The sequence below is a fragment of the Narcine bancroftii genome, chromosome 6 (genome assembly GCF_036971445.1).
Source record: "Narcine bancroftii isolate sNarBan1 chromosome 6, sNarBan1.hap1, whole genome shotgun sequence".
NCBI classification, from domain to species: Eukaryota; Metazoa; Chordata; class Chondrichthyes; order Torpediniformes; family Narcinidae; genus Narcine; species Narcine bancroftii.
Window position 1 is genome coordinate 69,383,349 of NC_091474.1, and position 21,158 is coordinate 69,404,506.

Sequence of the window (21,158 nt, forward strand, 5' to 3'; positions counted from 1 at the left end):
ATATTGCTGGATTTATAATTAGAAAAGTAGTTGGGTAAAACATAAGCTGGATCTTATTAAAGATGGATGGGTGAAAATGGGTATGTTGTCGGTAACTATCCTTCATCTATGAGGGAGCCACCAATGTGCACAACCATATTTGAGATTGTGGAATGCATCGGAGTGGTGTTTAAGAATAAAGACATAGGTGCAAGGAAGCATCAAGGCAAAAGGAACCACAATTTAACGCAATAATTCCACCAATATATGCCTGAGATTGTCTAATCTAAACTATGTAGGCTCAGGCCTGGAGGCGAGACTGCCTCTGAACACCAGGTGCTGTAGGTTTCTGTGAAGGGGCGCTGGACAAAGTGGCGACTCCCTGTCTGCCTAACGGTGGACAAAAGTTAAAGAATTTCATGTATGTTACATTCTAAATGTTGTATTACCTGACAATAATGGAATCTTTAGCTTTAACACAGCTGTGAAACTGGGCTAGAATGTTTAATTGGGCAAAATGAGCAAACTCATTTGAGTTCCTTCAAGATGGAGTTCCAGTTCTTTGTCCATTCAGAAATATTTGGCATTACCCCTTGTTCTAAAATAGGAAGTAAAATGTGAAATGAAAATGACCGATGTTGCCTATTGAGTGTGGCCTATTTTGTAGAACGTACCTATAATCAGTTCATTATTTTCTTTATTCTTCTTGAATAGACAAAGACGTATAAGATGAACTTATTCTTCTTTTTATTCTTGGTTAATTCTTGTAAGACAAATAAGTGAGGATCATAATCTCCATAGAACACTACAGCTCAGTACAGGCCATTTGGCCCTCGATGTTGTGCTGACCCATATATTCCTTAAAAAATATACTAAACCTTCCCTACCCCGTAACCCTCTTTTTCTTCCATCCACGTGCCTGCCCAGGAGATTATTAAATGCCCCATTTTCAGCTTCCACCACCATTCACTGTAAGGCATTCCAGGCATCCACAATTCTTTGTGTTTAAAAAAAATCACTTACCCCTGTTGTCTCCCCTAAACTTCCCTCCATTGTGCATATGTCCTCTAGTGTTAGCTTATCCTTCCCTGGGAAGCAGGTGCTGGCTGTGCACCCGATCTATGCCTCTCAAAATCTTGTAGACCTCTATTTAGACTTCTCTCACCCTTCTTCTCTTCAAAGAGAAATGTCCCAGCTTTGCTTACCTTAACTGATAAGATTTATTTTCCAATCCTGGTAACATCCTGGTAAATCTCCTCTGCACCCTCTCCACAGCTTCCACATCCTTCTGTAATGAGGTGGACCAGAACTGAACACAATACTCTAAGTGTGGTGTCACCAGAGATTTGTAAAGTTGCAACATGATCTCTTGAACTCACTCCCCCAATGAATGAAGTCCATCATCCAATAGTCCTTCTTAACTGTGCGGCAACTTTGAGTGATGCAGGGATTTGGACCCCAATGTCCCTCTGTTCCTCCACACTATTAACCAACCTATTTTAAAGGTTGTTCCTTTCTATCTGAATGAGATAAGATGGTGGTCATCTCTGCTGAAAGGTGGGGTTTAATTCTTGTTCCATTTCCTTGTTTAAGACCTGTAGATATTCTCTGGTACACCTTATGTAGCGTGGGAGCAACCTCATTTCAGCCACTGAAAATTCTCACCAGGCGTAAATATCAAACCTGGGAGGTGTGCAAGTCTTTGAGGTTTAAAGGAGGCATCAGGTGGTTACTTTAAGTGTGAAACATTAGTGAGGAACTCTGGAGGTCCACATTTCACACTCAAATTGTTTGTGACCTGAAAGGAAAACAGAAAAAAAACTCCTGGAGTTTAGCTCAGCAGATCAAGCAGTATCCATGAGTATACACTGTCAGTCAGCGTTTCTGGTCAAAACACTTCATTAAATCTAAGATTAAAAAGTTAAAATTGCATATGCAAATGGGGAAAGAAGCTGAGGGAGAGGCTGAGAGTTGATAGGACAGAAGGTGTGAGAGGGTGAAGAGACAGGTGAAGGGAGAGACAATGAGGAAGGGGTTGGGGTGAAGGAAGGTTGGAGAGAGAAAAATTGCATGCTAATTTCAGGAATTTGGGGCATTCGTCATGTTTTATTCTATGTGCCGAGAAATGGAGCCACTTACAAAGTCATTTCATTCCTATCGGCTCTGCTCTCCATCTCTTTCGGTGTCGCCTACAGGGAGCCTTGCAACACATACACCACACCCATGCTGATCATCAAAACCATTCTGTACTGATCCCATTTACCAACATATTGTGATAGTGCTTGCTTCCACCATCCATGCCAGTGATGACCTTTGCTTTTCCAATGTTTTTTTTAAGGAATTTTGTGTCCTTCAAGATCTTGATGTCAGACAGGCTGCTTCCATACACCTTGCCTTGCCTTTGAGCAATGCATGGTTGTCTGTGATTATTCTGGACATGTGAATCATCTCCATGCTTTGTAAAAGATTATTCTTGTATAATTAAGGGCAGCATGGTTAGCTTTGTGGCTAGTGTCCTGCGTTTGAATCCGCTGTGTCTGCGAGCCGATTGTACGTTCTCCCTGTGTTGACGTGGGGCTTCTCTGGATGCTCTTGCTTTCCTACCATCTTCCAAAATGCACAGGGCCGATTGGTTTATTGGTCCCATGGGTGTAATTGTGGGCTGGAAGGGCTGTATCTCCAAATTTAAAAAAAATTAAATACTTTAAAAAATGTTTTTAAAAGACCCTGACATTGAACAGAAATGAGCCAGGAATTGACTTCCAGAGTTTAAATGAGCTAACTCATTTGGCATCTGTATTGTCTTTCAATCTGCTTATTTAGCTCATTAAATTGTATTGAGGAGAGCAATGAACTGTGGATAGACAACGAGATAAAAATTGAACAAACAGATCAATTGATTTTTACCAGAATTTAACTCTGACAAGCGTGAGGGTATTGCACTTTGGTTCTTCAAACCAAGGCAGGACTTATGTCATTAACAGTCGGGCCCTGGAGCAAGGGGTGGAACTGAGTATTAAGTTGACTGGTATATTATTCCATGAAGGTTGTGGAAAAGAGAGACCATATGGTGAAGAAAACATCTGGGACGCTTACCTTCATTAGTCAATGCACTGAGTTAAACAGGAATGTCTGCAAGCTCTGGGATTGTATTGTAAAACACCAAACTCAGCTGCAGCTTCTACAGCAGGGGTGGCCAAGTTACAGCCCCCAGGCCAAATGCGGCCTGTTGCCCATATTTTGCGGACCATTAAAAGGAAACAAAATGGTGGATCTGCCGTAACGGCGGTGCTGCCAATTGTGCGGACCCGCAGAGAGCAGTGAGGGAAGTCCCAGTGCTCCACCACACCCCACCCCCCACCATGGGGTCCAACAACCTTGTCCAACTTCCTTTGACTCTGAACAGGTTTTGAATGGCCTGCTAAAGGAGCCGACCATAGTTGAAAACTGCCGGGCTTAATATTGTTTGGCTCCTGACTCCTTATATTTTTCTGTAGGTCGCCCACAACCAAAAATGTTTGGCCACCCCCTGATCTACAGGAAGGGACTGAGCCCTTCTTCTCACTTATGAGCAAACGGCAGGCAGGCACCTGAATAAAAAGGTAGTGGTGGGGGGTGCGATAGAGAGGAAAGATCAGTGGGAGGAGCACAGGCTAACAGGTGAGAGATGGATTCATGCGGGAGGTGAGGAGAGAGAGAAGCTGAGAAGTGACCTGGGAAAGGGTTAGGACTCTCTCAATGGAGAGGGAAGGTGTAGGAGGTAGAGGGAAGGAGACAGATGGTTAGGGACAGAGAGAGACTGTTAACAGAAACTGGAGAAGTTGATGTTCATGTCACCTGGTTTCCCAGGCGAAATATTGATGTTCTCTGGCACTTCTCTGTGTTCCATGGAGTGCAGGAGTACTTGGCCCACTTCTGGTCACCCAGCTACAGGAATTGTATAATTCAGCTGGAAAGATTCACGAAACTGTTTCTGGGATTGGTGGCTAAAACTATAATGAGAGGACGGAGACACGGACAATTTCCCTGGAGTGTGGGAGGCTGAGGCGAGAATTTTTGGAGGTTTCAAGTAACTCATGACGTAATGATCACTGTCCTTTTACCAGGGCTGAGGACCTGAAACAAGAAGGAATAGATTTAAAGTGAAAGGGGAAACCTGAGGGGCAGTTTTCACACAAACAGTGCTGGGCATATGGAATGAGCTGCCAGTGTGGTGGAGATGAGTATAATTGTAATATTTAAAATCACAATTAATTTTATATCCAGGCACTGCACCATTCTGCTCCAATTGTTTATGCTAATTTCCCAAAGAATGCAAAGGCTGTGTTCAAAATATAATCAGCAAATAAACATCTTATATTCATCAGAATTCACCTTAATTACCCTTAATAGTACTGTCTAAACAGAGGAACCACTGACATGGTCTTTGCCCTCAGACAGCTCCAAGAAAAGTGCAGAGAACAAAACAAAGGACTCTACATCACCTTTGTTGACCTCACCAAAGCCTTCGACACCGTGAGCAGGAAAGGGCTTTGGCAAATACTAGAGCGCATCGGATGTCCCCCAAAGTTCCTCAACATGATTATCCAACTGCACGAAAACCAACAAGGTCGGGTCAGATACAGCAATGAGCTCTCTGAACCCTTCTCCATTAACAATGGCGTGAAGCAAGGCTGTGTTCTCGCACCAACCCTCTTTTCAATCTTCTTCAGCATGATGCTGAACCAAGCCATGAAAGACCCCAACAATGAAGACGCTGTTTACATCCGGTACCGCACGGATGGCAGTCTCTTCAATCTGAGGCGCCTGCAAGCTCACACCAAGACACAAGAGAAACTTGTCCGTGAACTACTCTTTGCAGATGATGCCGCTTTAGTTGCCCATTCAGAGCCAGCTCTTCAGCGCTTGACGTCCTGCTTTGCGGAAACTGCCAAAATGTTTGGCCTGGAAGTCAGCCTGAAGAAAACTGAGGTCCTCCATCAGCCAGCTCCCCACCATGACTACCAGCCCCCCCACATCTCCATCGGGCACACAAAACTCAAAACGGTCAACCAGTTTACCTATCTCGGCTGCACCATTTCATCAGATGCAAGGATCGACAATGAGATAGACAACAGACTCACCAAGGCAAATAGTACCTTTGGAAGACTACACAAAAGAGTCTGGAAAAACAACCAACTGAAAAACCTCACAAAGATAAGCGTATACAGAGCCGTTGTCATACCCACACTCCTGTTCGGCTCCGAATCATGGGTCCTCTACCGGCACCACCTACGGCTCCTAGAACGCTTCCACCAGCGTTGTCTCCGCTCCATCCTCAACATCCATTGGAGCGCTTACACCCCTAACGTTGAAGTACTCGAGATGGCAGAGGTCGACAGCATCGAGTCCACGCTGCTGAAGATCCAGCTGCGCTGGATGGGTCACGTCTCCAGAATGGAGGACCATCGCCTTCCCAAGATCGTGTTATATGGCGAGCTCTCCACTGGCCACCGTGACAGAGGTGCACCAAAGAAAAGGTACAAGGACTGCCTAAAGAAATCTCTTGGTGCCTGCCAAATTGACCACCGCCAGTGGGCTGATAACGCCTCAAACCGTGCATCTTGGCACCTCACAGTTTGGCGGGCAGCAACCTCCTTTGAAGAAGACCGCAGAGCCCACCTCACTGACAAAAGGCAAAGGAGGAAAAACCCAACACCCAACCCCAACCAACCAATTTTCCCTTGCAACCGCTGCAATCGTGTCTGCCTGTCCCGCATCGGACTTGTCAGCCACAAACGAGCCTGCAGCTGACGTGGACTTTTTACCCCCTCCATAAATCTTCGTCCGCGAAGCCAAGCCAAAGAAGAAAAAGAAAGAGTACTGTCCTGTCTAATCATCTGAGCCAAAGTTTCAATAACTAATGCAAACAAAGCTGGGGTTTTTTTTAGCAGCCCTGTCTAATCGATCTAGATAACACGAAAGATAAAGACACCTGTCCACTTGTCACCACACTAACAGTAGGAATTTTATATAAAACCTTAATCCAACCAATAAAAAAGGCCAAAAGCTTGGAACAAAAATACTCCATTCTACTGTCAAAGGACTTTTCTGATCAAGAGAAATGACATTGGTTGGTCGGATTTCTCCCGAGAAATATTGATTAAAGAAATCAGCTTAACAACATTATCTGCTGAATAACGATTCTTAATAAAACCCGCTTGATCTACATGAATCAAATCGGGTAAATATTTAGCCTGTCTATTAGCCAGAACCTTGGCTACAATTTAAAAACACATTTAGACAGATACATGGATAGGAAAAGCCGAGAGGGGACTGAGCTGAATATGCAAACGATCTAACTTGGTTGGATATCTTGGTCAGCATGAACAAATTAAGGCATGCTGATGTGCTGTAAAACTCTTTGACTGACGTTGGTAACTCTGGGCTGAGATTCCATGCCAGATGACCTGCGCTTTGACTTGAGGTTCAGCGGAATAAGTGGGCAGAAGTGGATTTCATGGAATTACAATGTGAACACAATGGAGACTTGACTGTAGCAAGGGCAGGGTTAGCTGCTGGGTGATCCGGGCTTTAGATGTGTAGGGGGAGAGGGGGGTTAAAGACAGGGAGAGAGGCATTGTTAATCAGGGATGGGATCACAGCTGCAGAAATACAGGATATTGTGGATGGATTGCCTACTGAGGGTGGATGGAAACAGGAAAGAAGTGGCGGCATTGAGTGGGGTCGTCAGTAGCGGCACTGAGGGGGGCGTACTCTCCAAGGCCCCTTCATGCCGCAAATAGTTAACAAAGTAGTTATCATCAGTGATGTGCACTTCCTGAATACTGACTGGCATATCAGGGCAGGTTTAGATGGGGTAGAATTTGTGACGTGTGCCTAAGGGGGAATTAAAAAAAAGTGGGGCTACCTGACCTGCAGCAACAGGTGCACTGCCATTGGTGCAGACCCACGGAGAGAGGATGGTAGAACCCCACTCCCATGGGGTTCTACCATCCAGTCCAACTACCCACGGCTTCATGCAGGCTTTAAATGGCCTGTTAAAGGAGTGGACGGTGGCTTATATAAAATCCTGCAATGCAGGGTCAGGGCCAAGATGTTGGCAGCAGCCATGAGGGGTTGCAGGCTCTGGGGAAGTGAAGGACTGGTACAAGACACCACAAAGCAGGGAGACAACCAATGCCTGTGAGAGAAGAAGAAACAGAGGTGATAACCCTATGGGACGGTGACCATGGCGGCGGACCAGTGAGGGGATGTACAACTGATGAATACACAGGTAGCAGGCTCAAGGCAAGGAACTCATGCAGCCTGCGGTCTGCTGGTGATGAAGTTAGAGGACTCACACCAGGCTGTGGACTGCTGGAGACCGACTGAAGGGATATTTGGTGTTGTGTTACGAGCCCAGAGGACTCCAAAACTCAGCAACAATATATATTCACCAAGACAAATGGTTACTTAAACAAAAGTTGCTTTTAATTATCTTTAAACATGAAAACTGGATCAAACTCTAACTTATTACTATTAACTTAACTAACCTAACTTAACCCCCTTCTAATTCTAAACACACATGTATGTAATGTGTGTATAAGTTCACAGTCCAATCTCACTTCTCATTCTTCCAACTGGTTGTAGGCAATTCTTATACTGTGCACAGAATTTAATATTTATAACGTTTTGGTGCTTGAAAGGTAAATGGTTACCACTCTGGAAGGTTCTTGTTGGTTTTCAGAGAGAGATTTTTTGTACACTGGACCACCCACAACTGATTCCTTTCTAATCAGCCACCCGTGTCTTGCTGAAAAAACGTGCAACCTTAGGGTTCTCCAGATGATAACCTCTTTTTTTCAGATCACCACAGAGTTCATTTTGTTTCTCTTATTTTGTGAAATATTAGGCAGCCAGTCCTCTCCCCTCTTGCATGAACCACAAGGGCTTTGACCAGGCTGAACTAAGCACTCACAACCCATCTTCCAAATGGGGGGTTTTCCTCAAGCTTTCCAGCTTATCCTGTTCCAGTTCCAGCTGTTGCTGCAGCTGACTGTAGCACTGCAGAACTGATCTCTCTTTCTTTCTCTCTCTCTCTCTCTCTCTCTCTCTCTCTTTCTCTTTATCTCTCAGAAGAAAAGCCTGTTTGACTCTCTCTGCTTGAAAAACCACATGACACTCTGAGAACAGCAAGTTCCACTGCAGAGAGTCTGTGGCGCTGACAAGTTGTTTCATCTGTTGCCTTTTTGTAAACAATAATCCATTAGTGAAGTCTCTTGGGCACTCTCCAAAGCTTCTGCAAAGGCTCTGGTGCATTAGCACAGCTCCAGTATTTTAAGTAAGATCTGTTTTAAAGTGTTTGTATGTGACCTACACTAAAATACCTGTTCCAAATTATCTCCCAAAAACATATCTATATACTCTGTCAAAGTTAGAAGCAGGATGCAAGAGGGTGCCAAGGGCGGTAAAGGCTTCCTGATCGTGTCTGAGTTTTGGATCTGAAACTCAGGTTGCCAATGGTTTGGACTGAATTATGACTATTACTTACTTTAGATGATTTCAATCTTTTCTTCCCCACAACATCGTCATCTTTAGAGAATGATGTCTGTTGAAACTGCAACGTTCCCAAGTTGATGTGAAATCCTCCATATTTTGTTGTAGGGGAAGCTGGAAACAACTCATCAGACACTTCAGAGTTGTCAATTCTGTTGCTACAATAGGCAAATTAGAATATATCCATTTCATCACTCAGGCAGGAGCTGATAGGCTTCAACACCAGCCACTTCATCACTGTTGACATGAGTGCCAATGATCAGTCGTCATTTAGTCAGGTTACCTCACTCTTCTTAGATTCCGATATAGTTGAGGCCTGTTTGAAATAGGTGAGTACCATGCCCTGCTGGAGTGCAATGTTGAATGTATCTGTGAATATGCTAGCCAGATGGTCATCGCAGGCTAGGTCCTCCATCTGGGCCAATGTTTTCCTCGTATTTACTCTGCCAAAAGCAGACCACATTGAAAGTCATCTTCAGATACTGACAATAGAGGATCATTAGTGGGCATGAGGGTGCACAGCACTTCTTCCTTGTTCTGATGGTCAAATCGGGCATAGAAGCCATTGAGCTCAGTGAGGCTATGCAGTCTCCAACTGTATCAGATTTGGTTTTGTAGCAGCTTATGTTATTTAGGCCCTACCACAGCTGTGGGGTATCCTTTGATGTATCCATTCTCATCTGGAATCTCCACTTTGCCCAGGAGATAGCTTTCTGTAGATTGTACCTGCACCTTGTGTCATGTTGCTTCACTTGGAAGAACCCTTTGTGGCACCAAATTGTTGATGAAGAAGAAGGTGTGGACATTAAGTATAGCAGTCAAAGGGTAGGTAGGTAGATACCTAAGCGGCCAATTAATGGGAAGAGATGAGTGGATGTGGGAGTCCCAGAGGGAGTTGTTCCTGTGGAGACAGGAGAGGGAATGGGATAGAAAGATTTGTCTGGTGGTGGGATCAGAAATTATGGAGGATAATAGGTTGGATGTGGAATCTGATGGGGTAGTAGGTGAGGACAAAGTATACCCTGTCCTCATTTTATCTCAGGGGGGAGGGGCCATGGCAGATGTGGCAGAGGACTGAGTTGATGGCATCAGAGGGGAAGCCATTTTTTTTTAAAGAAGGAGGACATCTTGAACTGAAAGACCTCATCGTGGGAGCAGATGCCACAGAGGTGGAGGAATTCAGATAAAGGAATAGAATCCTTTCAGGAGACAGGGTAGTCAAGGTAACTATGGGAGGCCGTGGAGTCATAGAAGATGTGTCCCAAGAGTTTTCCTCCTAAGATGGGCACAAAGAGCTCGAGCAAGGGAAGAGTATTGCCATAGATGGACCAAGTGAATGTGGCATTGGGTGAAAGTCAGCAACAAGAGTGGATCAAGTTGATAACCTCATTATCAGGACAGGAAGCAACAACAATGTAGTCGTTGATGTTGTGGATAAAGAGTTGAGGGGCCTTGCCTGTGTAGGCTTGTAGCATGGATTGTTCCAGAAAGCCAACAAAAAAGCCAGGTTTATCTGAGACCTCTATGGGTGCCTATGGTCAATCCTTTGACTTGAAAAATGCGGGATGAGCCAAAGGAGGTTATTGATGGTGAGAACAAATTCTGCCAGGCAAAGGAGGGTGGTAGTGGGGGTGGGGGGGGGGGGGTGAACGGGACTGTTTGGATCTGTTGTTGGGAAAGAAATGAAGGGCTTTAAACCATTTAGTATGGGGGTGGAGTTATATCAAGATTGGACATCCATCTTTAAAATTAGGGAACTAGAAGTGATTAAAGTGACTGAGGACACATGAGGTAATCTTGATGAAGGTAGGGGGCAAAATGGAGTTGAGCTAAGATGATACCAGTTTGGTGGGGCAGTAGCACATGGTGGAACTGTTTGGATTTTTGCATTTTTGGAAGCAGATAGAAATGAGCAGGATGGGGAAACTGAGTTTAGAGACCATGGGAGGGAGCTGAATGGTAGTGAGAAAGCCAGAGAAGTTGAGGGAGATGGTGGACTGATGTTTCTTGGAGGTGTCCTGTTCAACAACTAAGTAAGAGGAGGTGTCCAAGAGATTATAGCTGGTACTGGAGGTCAGTGCACCAGGCCACAACAGCACCGCCTTTGTCTGTGGGATTGATATTGTACTGAGTTTGGGATTGGTGTGAAGAGTGCGGAGAGTAGGGCAGAGCGTTCAAAGGGGATGTGATTGGAATAAGTGAGGGGAGTGGTGAATTCGAGACAGTTGATGTCTCTGCTGCAGTTGGAAGTAAAAATATCCAGAGAAGAAAAAAGCCAGAATGATGTGTCCAAGAGGAGGAAGAAGGTTTAAGGTGGGAGAAGGAAGGTAGAGAATCCTGGCTGAAGAAGTCAGCACAGAAATAACAGAAGAGGAATTTGGCATCCTGGCACATGTGGAACTTTGAGGTGTGGATGAAGGGGGCAAAGTTGAGGTCTCTTCTGAGAAGAGAGTGTTATGTCTTGGAGAGGGGAAAATCAGAGGGGATAATAAAGACCTGGCAGAGGTTAGAGTGGGGGTATCAGTGGGGTAGGTGGTTGGGGAAATCAGTGGTGGGCTTAGAAAAGAAGAGCTAGAAGAGGACATGAGAAGACCTTGACAAATAGGGTTAAGGAAAGCACTAAGGCATTTGACACGTGTGAAGAACAGCTGGATGACCAGAGAGAGGTTAGGAACCCTCAGGGATAAAGGGGGAGGAAGTGGGAGTGGTCCATCATGAACACCTTGCTTCAGTGTTCACCAGGGAATGGCTCCTTGGTGAACATGAGCAGGCTATTTTGCTGGTACATGTTGAGGTTAGGAAAAAGTGTTGGAACTTCTGAAAAGCATTCAAATAGCTAAGGCCCTGGGGATGGAAGAAATGCACCCTGAGTTTCTATAGGAAGGGCGTGAAGAGATATCTGGTGTTTTGCCAATTATATTGATGTGCTCCCTGGTCACAGGACTGGTACTGGAGGATAGGAGAATGGCAAATGTAGTTCCCCTGTTCAGGATGGGCAGTAGTGAGAATCTTGGAAATTACAGACCAGCAGTGATGAGAAGTAGATTAGCAAGTTTGCAGAAGACACAAAAGTCAGAGGTGTTGTGGATAGTGTAGGAACTTGTCGTGGGTTACAACAGGATACATGCAAGATGAAGACTAGAGCAGAGAAGTGGAAGATTGAATTCTATTCTGAAAAGTGTGAAGTGATTCCCTTTGGAAGATTAAACTTAAAAGGCAGAGTTCATGTTTGATCACAGGATTCTTTGCAGTGTTGGGGTAACAGAGGGATCTCAGGGGCCAGGTCGAAAGATCCCATAGCGTTGATGTGGAGGAAAGTTTAGGGGAGGTGTCAGAGATATGTTATATTTTTACAGAAAGAGCAGTGGGTATCTGGAATGCATTTCCAGGGGTGGTGGTGGAGGCTGGTGCAATTGGGGCATTCCAAAATCTTTTAGATTGGCACATGGATCTAAGCAAAATGGAGGGATATGGGTTGTAAGGTAGGGAAGTGTTAGGTCAGTAGAGCTTCATGGGTCAAAGGGAACACTGTATACAAGACAGGAGGAAGGAATTTGTTTGAAACTAAGATTACAGTCATGTTCAAAAATTCAAGTTTATTCTGTCCTGACTGTGCATATTGAACCAGACAAAACAGTGTTTCTCCAGACCATGCTCCACACACATTCACACACCACACAAAATAATCACTCCTATACATAATTTAAAAAAGTACATATTGGGATGTTTCACTCAGTGATAGAATACTGTTTACTAATCTCACAGCCTGTGAGAAGAAGCAGATTTCCCAACGTGGTGGTCCTAATTTTGATGTTCTTTTTATGGTAGTGGGTCAAAGAGACTGTGTGCTGGATGGAAAGTGGTGCTTAGTAAATTTTTAAGCCCTATTTAAGCAATGTTCCAGGTAAATGGCATCAATAAAGCAAAGGAAGACCCCAGTGATCTTGGCTGTTTTGATCATCCTCTGTATTGGCGTCCAGTCCAATGCTTTGCAACTACCATCCCATAAAATGTAGCAGGAATCTTGCAATTGTACTCCAGTAAAATGTTGTCAAGATGGAGGCCAGTCGCATTGCCCTCCTCAAACTCCATGGGAAGTGTAGGTGTTGCTGTGCCTTCCTGACTAATGAGGAGGTGCTGTGGGTCCATTAGATGCACAATAAGGAATGTTGTGCACTGCACTCATTCCATGATGGAATCATTGATTTGTAACCTTTATCCTTCTGCAGTGGATAATCATCCACCTTGTCTTGTCCACATTGAGACTCAGGTTGTTGTCCTTGCACCATTTTATGAGCCACCCAAACTTCTTTTTGTAAGCCTACTCATCGTTGCTGCAGATGAGGCCAACTACTGTTTTATTGTCCACAAATATATGATTCATTGCCACTGGGCGGCAATCATTTAGTCCCATTACCGTCGCTCTCTTCGGCACTGGAATGATAGTAGCTGCCTTGAATCCCATGGGGACAATGAACTGCTGCAATGAGATGCCTATTAAGACCTCAGTTAAGTGACTAAATGAAGATGCCAATTAGGACCTCGGTTAGTTGGGCTGCACAGGCCTTCAGCACCTAGCCAGGTATTTAGACGGTTGAGTGAGAAAGAGTATTTTACGTACAATCTAGCTGGTCAAACCAGACACAGTACAGCAGTGAAGGCACAGTACGGTGTGCAGAATAAGAGAGAGAGAGAGCAGTTAGAACAGACCAAAAGCAACATGATTTCACTGGTCATTGAAACTTATTTAAATGGGAATTGGCACCATTTCTTTACTTCATTCATTTCCTCCTCAGATAATCTCCCCCTGCAGTAACATTATGCTTTATATTTTTGAGTGAAAACCTGATTGATGTTTGAACCAAGCTGGAGTAAGAGGAGGAGAGATTTCAATCCTTTCAGAAAGAAACTCTTCGATAAATCCGACTGATGGAACATCATTGTTACTCCTCTTCACCCCTCCCATTTCATACCCACCTTTTGAGAATATTTCCGTTGAAATTTCCACGAGATGCCTGCCTGCATTATGTAACTTTACCTTTGCTACATCAGGACGTTGCAGGACTTTCTGAGTTTCTGCAGCATTTTTGTGTAAACTCATTTCCTCCATCACATGTTCCTTGTTTACCGGGGCAAGATAGTTCTCCAGGACTGTTATTGGCAATTGAAAATACTTTCTTGCCTTTCATTCTGGTTTTTCTCTGGAGTCCCCAGAGAAAATCAACTCCTTACAGATCGTGCGGGATTTGAAACCGGGTCCTGATGGCCAGTGCAGTGAAGGCCTTGTGCTAACTGCTATGCTAACCGTGCTGCCCTTTTGACTCAAGTTTCTGTGGTCATAAATTGGATCTTGCGTTGTTGTACTGCTGAAGGCCGCCACTCCAACCCAAATTAAACATCAGTGAGTCTGTGCTTGTTCATGAAGGGGCAACGGTGAGCTGGTGGCACTTTAGAGAACTCGTCACCTCTTCCTTTATAACCCGATGATGTCTCAAGTTAACAGGACAGTTGATCGGAATCTCCTTAACCAAAATATTTTGAAATAAACAGAATGAATTGCTGAGAAAATTAGTAAATTGAAAAGGTGTGTGGGGTGACGGGTCAATTTAGTGAAGAAGGATATAAATTGCAGATGCTAGGATGATAGATAGTGCCATGAGCGAACAGTGAGATGTGGGTGGGACAGGCAGCGTTTCGGGCCGGTGCTCTTTATCAATTCTAAAGTCGGAAGGGGTGATGTCTAGGGAAAAAGAACATGGGAGGGGCTAAGAGTTGACAGGGTATTGGAAAGATAGGTTGAGGGAAAGACCATTGAGAAGGAGAGGGGAGGGGGAAACTGGATGGAAAAGTGAAAAGATGGGTAGGGAAAGAAGAGATAGAAATAATGGACCCAGGTGGAGGTGGGGATTACCCAAAATTAGAACAAGAATCAATGTTCATGCCATTCAGTTGTCAATCTTGCATTACAAGACACATTCTCCCATCCTGGCAAATCACCAGCTGTCTCTCCTCCGCACACTCCGTCCTGGCCCGCAGCAGTGGCCATTGCTTTCCTCCCACTGATGCTGCTCGAACTGCTTAGTAAAAGTAGGAGAAGGGAACTGATTATATGAGTTGGAAGAAATTGAACAAAATAATTGACCTTAAACAGGAAAAGTACAGGAAGTGGTTGATAACACCTCCACTCCCTAGAGCTGGACCCATTGATTGTGGTGAGGGCTTCTGAGGTTATGAGTGACCTGACTTAGCAAAATGTGACTGCATCCAAATGGTTTTAAAATATTGTTCAAGCTGGTCATAACAATATTAAAATATTTCATGGTGTTCACTAATGACTGGATGCTGTGTGCCTAAGTTTAATTCTGTGCATTGTTTGGGTGTTTCTTCAATAAAATGGAAGAATGATAACAAGTTTAGACAGCATGATATTGCATGAGAAATTGGAGAATGTTGGGTGCTTCCTACTTACAGAGAATTTGGCAATGGACTGTTTTCTGGAAAGAAACTCTTGTGTGCACCAAAGACCACCTCTGTGTTGGCTGTTCTCAACACGTTGTCAGACCTATTTTCTAGTGCTCTGGTGAATCTGTGCCAAATACTTTGGAAGGCTTTTTTTCAACTGCATTGTTTAAAAGTGACGCATGGGCCCAGAAGACTTTCATTCTGTTCTCTAACTCAGGTGACTGTTGACAGCTGAGTTGCAGGAATAGTTACGTCAGCTTTGAGCGAGGCAACTTGCCCATATGATCGGCGGAGATTCACCAAAACCTCATTAGGCATAAAACATCCAACATGGCGAGAAAAGCTGACATCAGCACTGCTTTATTTCCAGTGAATCACTTCTAGCACTCGATCTGAGTACGAGCAAGTTTCCTTCCTCAACAACAATGCCGACAAGTTTTGGTGTGCAAGTTAAAATGGGATGTATTCATCACCTAAAATTGTAGATGGACTGAGAACTCCCAGACAAAAAAAAATCTATCTCTAAACGTACTAGCGAGGCAGCCAGATGCAAGAATTAATTGCAGATGTAAATTGCTGGAAACTGCAGCAAATTCTGCCACACGTTTTTAAAATATTTTTCCAGTTTGTACTGAGAATAATTACATGAATAATGAAATTCCCAGTGAAGTGACCCTCACCATGAAAAGCATCTTGTCCAGATGCATCACAGCTTGGTACAGGAATTGTTCTGGCCAAGATCACAGGAAACTGCAGCGAGTTGCGAACACAGCTCATAACATTACACAAACCCTCACTCCCCTCCATCGATTCCATCTGTACTTCCTGCTGCTTTAGGAAAGCATCTAACTTATGAAAGGGTATATCTTATCCCGTTTTCTCCATCTCTTGTTGGGCAAATGAATCCTGAGCTTGAAAACAGGATCAAGGATAGCTTCCTTCCTGCTGTTATCAGACTCTTAAATGAACCCCGAATTAGCAAATGATGATTCCTCGTACTGTTTAACTATTTTCTGTTGAACAATACTCCCCCAATTTTGTTTTGTTGACATACTGTTTTAATTCTTGAACTGCTTGCTTTATGATGGAAGGGTTAACTTGCCTGGATAGCATGCAAATCAAAGCTTGTCACTGCATAAGTACATATAAACAATTCTGTTTAAATCATTGCAAACATATACCAATTCAGACAGCAATTTAGGAACGAAGTGACAGGGTGGGAAGTTATTGGTATCCCCATGTCTTCGATGGGCTGCTGGCTGATCAATGTGTTTTCCATCACCTCCTCCTTAGATCCTTTGACGACTCCCCAAAATAAATAGATTAGAAACACATCCTGATTTCATAGCAGGCAAGCAGGTGTTGCTCAGACTTCAATGGGCCAGGTGAACACTGGACCCAGCTCAAAGTTGGCGGCGTAGTTGGTGTAGCAGTCAGTGCTAATGCCTTTTCAACACCAGCAATCAGGGCCGGGGTTCAGATCCTGCACCGAGTATATACGTTCTCCCCAGGTCTGAATGAGTTTTCTCCGTGGGATCTGGTTTCCACCCACCATTCAAAAGTACTGGGGAGGTGTAGGTTAATTGGGCTCCTGGGCCAAAATGGCCTGTTACTGTGCTGTTGGTCTAAATTTTAAAAAACTATGTTCTGCTACTGTTGCACCGGCCTAGTGCAGCAATGCAGCCCACACAGATCCTGAATCCTATATGCTGCTGCATCCATTTCATGAAGGTGATTTGGCTTCAGGCCGTGCCAGCTGAGATTCCACCTCCTGATCACTTTGGTGGCATCTGACATCCTACACCCATTTCCACAGCTTTCATGTGTCCTTCATGGTTGGACACATTTCGAACCAGTTGAAATGCATTTCCTTAGTTCCTCTAAAATATAATCTCATCAATAAATCCTTGAATTAGTTGACCACTTCAAGTTGGAGATGTTCTGCAGGTGATTAGGGCCAGTCCTGGGTAGTGACCGGTTGGAGGGGCAGGAACCAAGTTTATGCAGCCTTGTATCTTCCTACATGTGCGCTCTGGCAGTAAAATTGGTTAGATAAGAAAGAGTGCAGACACTGGTTGAGTACAATGCACAAAAGTGCTGAACAAACTCACCAGTTCATGCAACATTGAGAAGAACATTTCAGGCCTGAGGCCTTTGTCATTTGTGTGTCTGAATGGTTGGGTGGGGGTAGCCAGATATACACCTTGTGGAATTGTAATTGCTTCTCAGTAAAATCAATCACAAAAATCTGGTTGAAGTAATAACAAAAAGCTGGAGAAGCTCAGCAGGTCAAACAGTGTCCTTTATGTGGTAAAGATCCAGAACCGACATTTTGGGCCTGAGTCCTTGTTGAAGGTATGAGAGAAAGTCGGCAGGCGTCCAAACAAAAAGGTTGGGGGGGGGGGGTGGCAAAGGCAGGAGATGATAGATGGAGAGAGGAAGGACAGGGCAGCAGCAATGATGGGGAAGAGGGATGGCTGGGTGAGTAAGGGGGAAGGGAAGGGAGAACTGGAAAGACAGGAAAGAGGGAGGGGAAAAGGGAAGGTGAGCACTTCTAGCAGAAGGCAGAGAAACCAAGGTTAAGGTCATCCAGCTGGAAAGTGCACAGACGGAAAATCAGATCTTGTTCCTCCGATCCGTGGGTGGTCATGGCAGGATAGTGCAAAAGTCCATGGACAGACAGACTAGTCTGGGAGTGTGACTCAGAATTGAAATGGTCGGCTACTGGGAGGTCGCTGTGGTGGTGGATGGAGAGGAGGCGCTGAGCGAAACTATCTCCCAATGTGCGACTGGTCTCTCCGATGTAGAGAACGCCACAAAGGGAGCACCGGATGCAGTAAGTCGCTGGTTAGCCCTCAGCAGAATCTATCCTATTAATCCCTTGGCCTTGATGTGAACTATCTGGAGTGGACCTCACGAGTGTGGTCATTTATCACATAAATTTGGCCTTTTTAATCTCTGGCACAATGTTCTTTGGTTGGTGATAATCTCAGCCCTTTCTAATTCTGCATTGTCTTGTGTAATCTTTCAGCCATGACTCTGTGACCCATTTCCCTGACTCTTCCTCCACACCTAGTGGAGAGGAATAGGTTCAATCTTTACTTCAGAGGAAAATGTCCCTCATTAATGAGGGAAAAGTCATGTTTTTAAACATTTTACCTCCCACGGATGCTGCGTGACCTGCTGAGTTTCTCCAACTCACTTCTGTCGGTCATTTATCGCGTATTTCCTTGCTGCACACCAAGCCGATGTCTGATCTCACTCATTTCTCTATCACACAGACCATCAACACCCTCTGATACTCCTGCCAGCCACCTGCACCAGTAACCAATTAACATAGAGGATGCAGTGGTGAAGCATGGACACGGGTACTAAAGCAGAGACACAAGGGGCTTCAGCTTCAGGTGTCTCCACTGAATATGATTGCAAATTGACTAAAATTCTGAGGCTTGAGTATGATCCATATCCCCCTGTCCGCTGCATATTTGTGCATCTATCCAGAAGCCTCCTGAGCGCTACCTTCGCAATTATCATGTCAAAATTAACTCAGTATCCACTACATTCTTGAGTTGTGAGAGGAAGCTAGAGCACGGGGGAAGAATATACAAACTCTGCACAGACTAGCAGAGGTAAGAATCTAACTTGTCTCGGTCACTGAGCTGGGTGACCCATAGTGCCACCATTCTGTCCCACTGGGTCCTCTCACACAATATTCAAATGGCAAATCATCTTCGGAGAAGAGCCATTTGAATTTTAAATCCACCATCCAGAGGTAATTTGAACTGAAAGAAAGAACATCAGCTCCCTCAGGCTGACATGGTAGCCAGCCTCTACTTCCCTTTGGAGCAGAAGCAGGGTCTGAACTGAATGGGTGATGCCTGTCATGTACACATGTTCTTGCTCCATTATTATGAAGACATGAAAACACTGAGAACTCTGCACCAATTGCACATTTAGTCATGGATTTGTGCCAGGAGGGACAGGTTGAGAAGTTGTCAGCTGTCTTTGAATGGCATTTCTGATTCCTTTATTGTCAGGTACATAATACACAAAATTTGTTTAATACACAGCGTCTGCAGACTTCCTTTCTTTTTAAAATATTTCTATTGAAGTTTGCAATAATGCAAAAATTAATCAATGCAATTATATATTGTGACGCGCAGTAAATAACTCGAGAGGCTGAGACTAGGTCACTGATCTATAGGCTTTTATTCATGATTGGCAGGGACCTCATTCTGTGCCGTGACCCTGGCTTTTTGGGGAAGCGTCAAAGAGTTAGAGGCTTTGAATAAGGTCAAAAGAGGGAGGGACCCAGAATGGGACGGAACCAGGAATACACCACATATTGAAATAGAAATTACAAAAAAAGAAATTAAAAACACCCCCATTAATTCAAAACCCTGACCATTATACAAGGATGGAAAAAAAGGAACTAACAAGGGTATCCAGTGATGACCACCTGGAAATAGACAGCACAGCATTGAAGCTGATAACAACCCTCAATGTTTAGATTGTGGTATTGGTCCATAAATGGGCCCCATATCTTTAGAAAAAGACTTAGTTGTTAAACAAAGTTTGTTGACCTTTGTATGCCCATAAAGAGACACAGAAATGCCACTGGTCCACGTCCTTCACCAACCAGGGAATGAGAAGCAAAAGAGAGTCCCCTCAGAGACATTGAGTTTCCGCAGATGCCACCACCATCACCGATGCCACTCCGTAATCATTGTAGCCTCACAACCTCCTGTCCGTTCAAGCAGGGAACTTGAGCTCCAGGCGACCGAATCAAACTGCTCGGCACTGGTTTCAGAACTGATACAATCAGGATGCCTGAGGCCATTTGGGGAACCCTGCTGTTCATTGACAGCCTCACAGAACCTGGTCACAATCCTTAGTTCCCACAAACCAATGACCTGGTGTGAGTTCTTCAGCCCCCAAGGTCCTTACTTTTGTGGTCTTCTCTTCTTCAGGGACCTCTCTCAGACTTCTACTCAGGATGAAGGGGGGGTGGGGGGGGGGTATATTCTCCCACTCTGGTACCCTCTGCCAGACTGCTGCTCTCTGCAGCCCATATGCTGCATATCAATCAAATATGCACCAAAGAAGAGGTACAAGGACTGCCTAAAGAAATATCTTGGTGCCTGCCACATTGACCACCGCCAGTGGGCTGATATCGCCTCAAACCGTGCATCTTGGTGCCTCACAGTTCGGCGGGCAGGAACCTCCTTTGAAGAAGACCGCAGAGCCCACCTCACTGACAAAAGACAAAGGAGGAAAAACCCAACACCCAACCCCAACCAACCAATTTTCCCCTGCAACCGCTGCAACCGTGTCTGCCTGTCCCGCATCGGACTTGTCAGCCACAATCGAGCCTGCAGCTGACGTGGACTTTTACCCCCTCCATAAATCTTCATCCGCGAAGCCAAGCCAAAGAAAAAAAGAATATCAATCTGATGTTTGAGCTACATGAATATCAAAATCAGGACTGCGGACTGTCAAGCTGAGAAATAACTTCTTCCCGCAGACTGAGTTTGATGAATGAATGACGCCCTTAAATTAATAAATAAATATTTAGATAGGTGTGTGTTTATGTATCTACACGCACACACACACACACACACACACACACACACACACACACACACACACACACACACACACACACACACACACACACACACACACACCAATATACCTTGCTAATACATTCCAAGCAATTTCAATGTTATGAAAACCATTCTGTTCAAAATAATATTGCAATGTAGTTTCATGTAATACATTCCAATCCTATAATTATTTATTATTTTACTTAGAACTCTTATGCAAAATTACATAAAATATTTTAAAGGGATATAGAAAACTGAAAAATTACAAAGATCTTTATTGAAGAACATTAAAAATGTGCTCATCTTTGGAGCCTCCTTGGTCAATCACTTCTTTTAATTCAGTTGGAAAGCTGCATCATGATCAACACTCGCAGACTCGCCACTGATTCGAACATTATGGAGCCCCACGCAGTTTTTTGAAGTTGTAAAACCAACCACAACTTGCTGGAAAACTTTCCCTTTCATTTCCATTTTCTTTCTTTTCTTTTAATGTCTAATAGATGCTTGTTGCTTGAGCTTGAATCGTCATTTGACTTAATGGAATTCTTTCCTGGTTGCAATATTCAATCCAGA

The 21,158-nt window shown here is 44.3% G+C and overlaps 1 protein-coding gene across 1 annotated transcript in view; it reads left to right on the top strand.

Moving 5' to 3' along the window:
- Positions 1-21,158, top strand: part of LOC138736174 (CUB and sushi domain-containing protein 1-like) — a 2,349,200-nt gene that overhangs the window by 1,867,264 nt on the left and 460,778 nt on the right. The window lies entirely within an intron of this gene.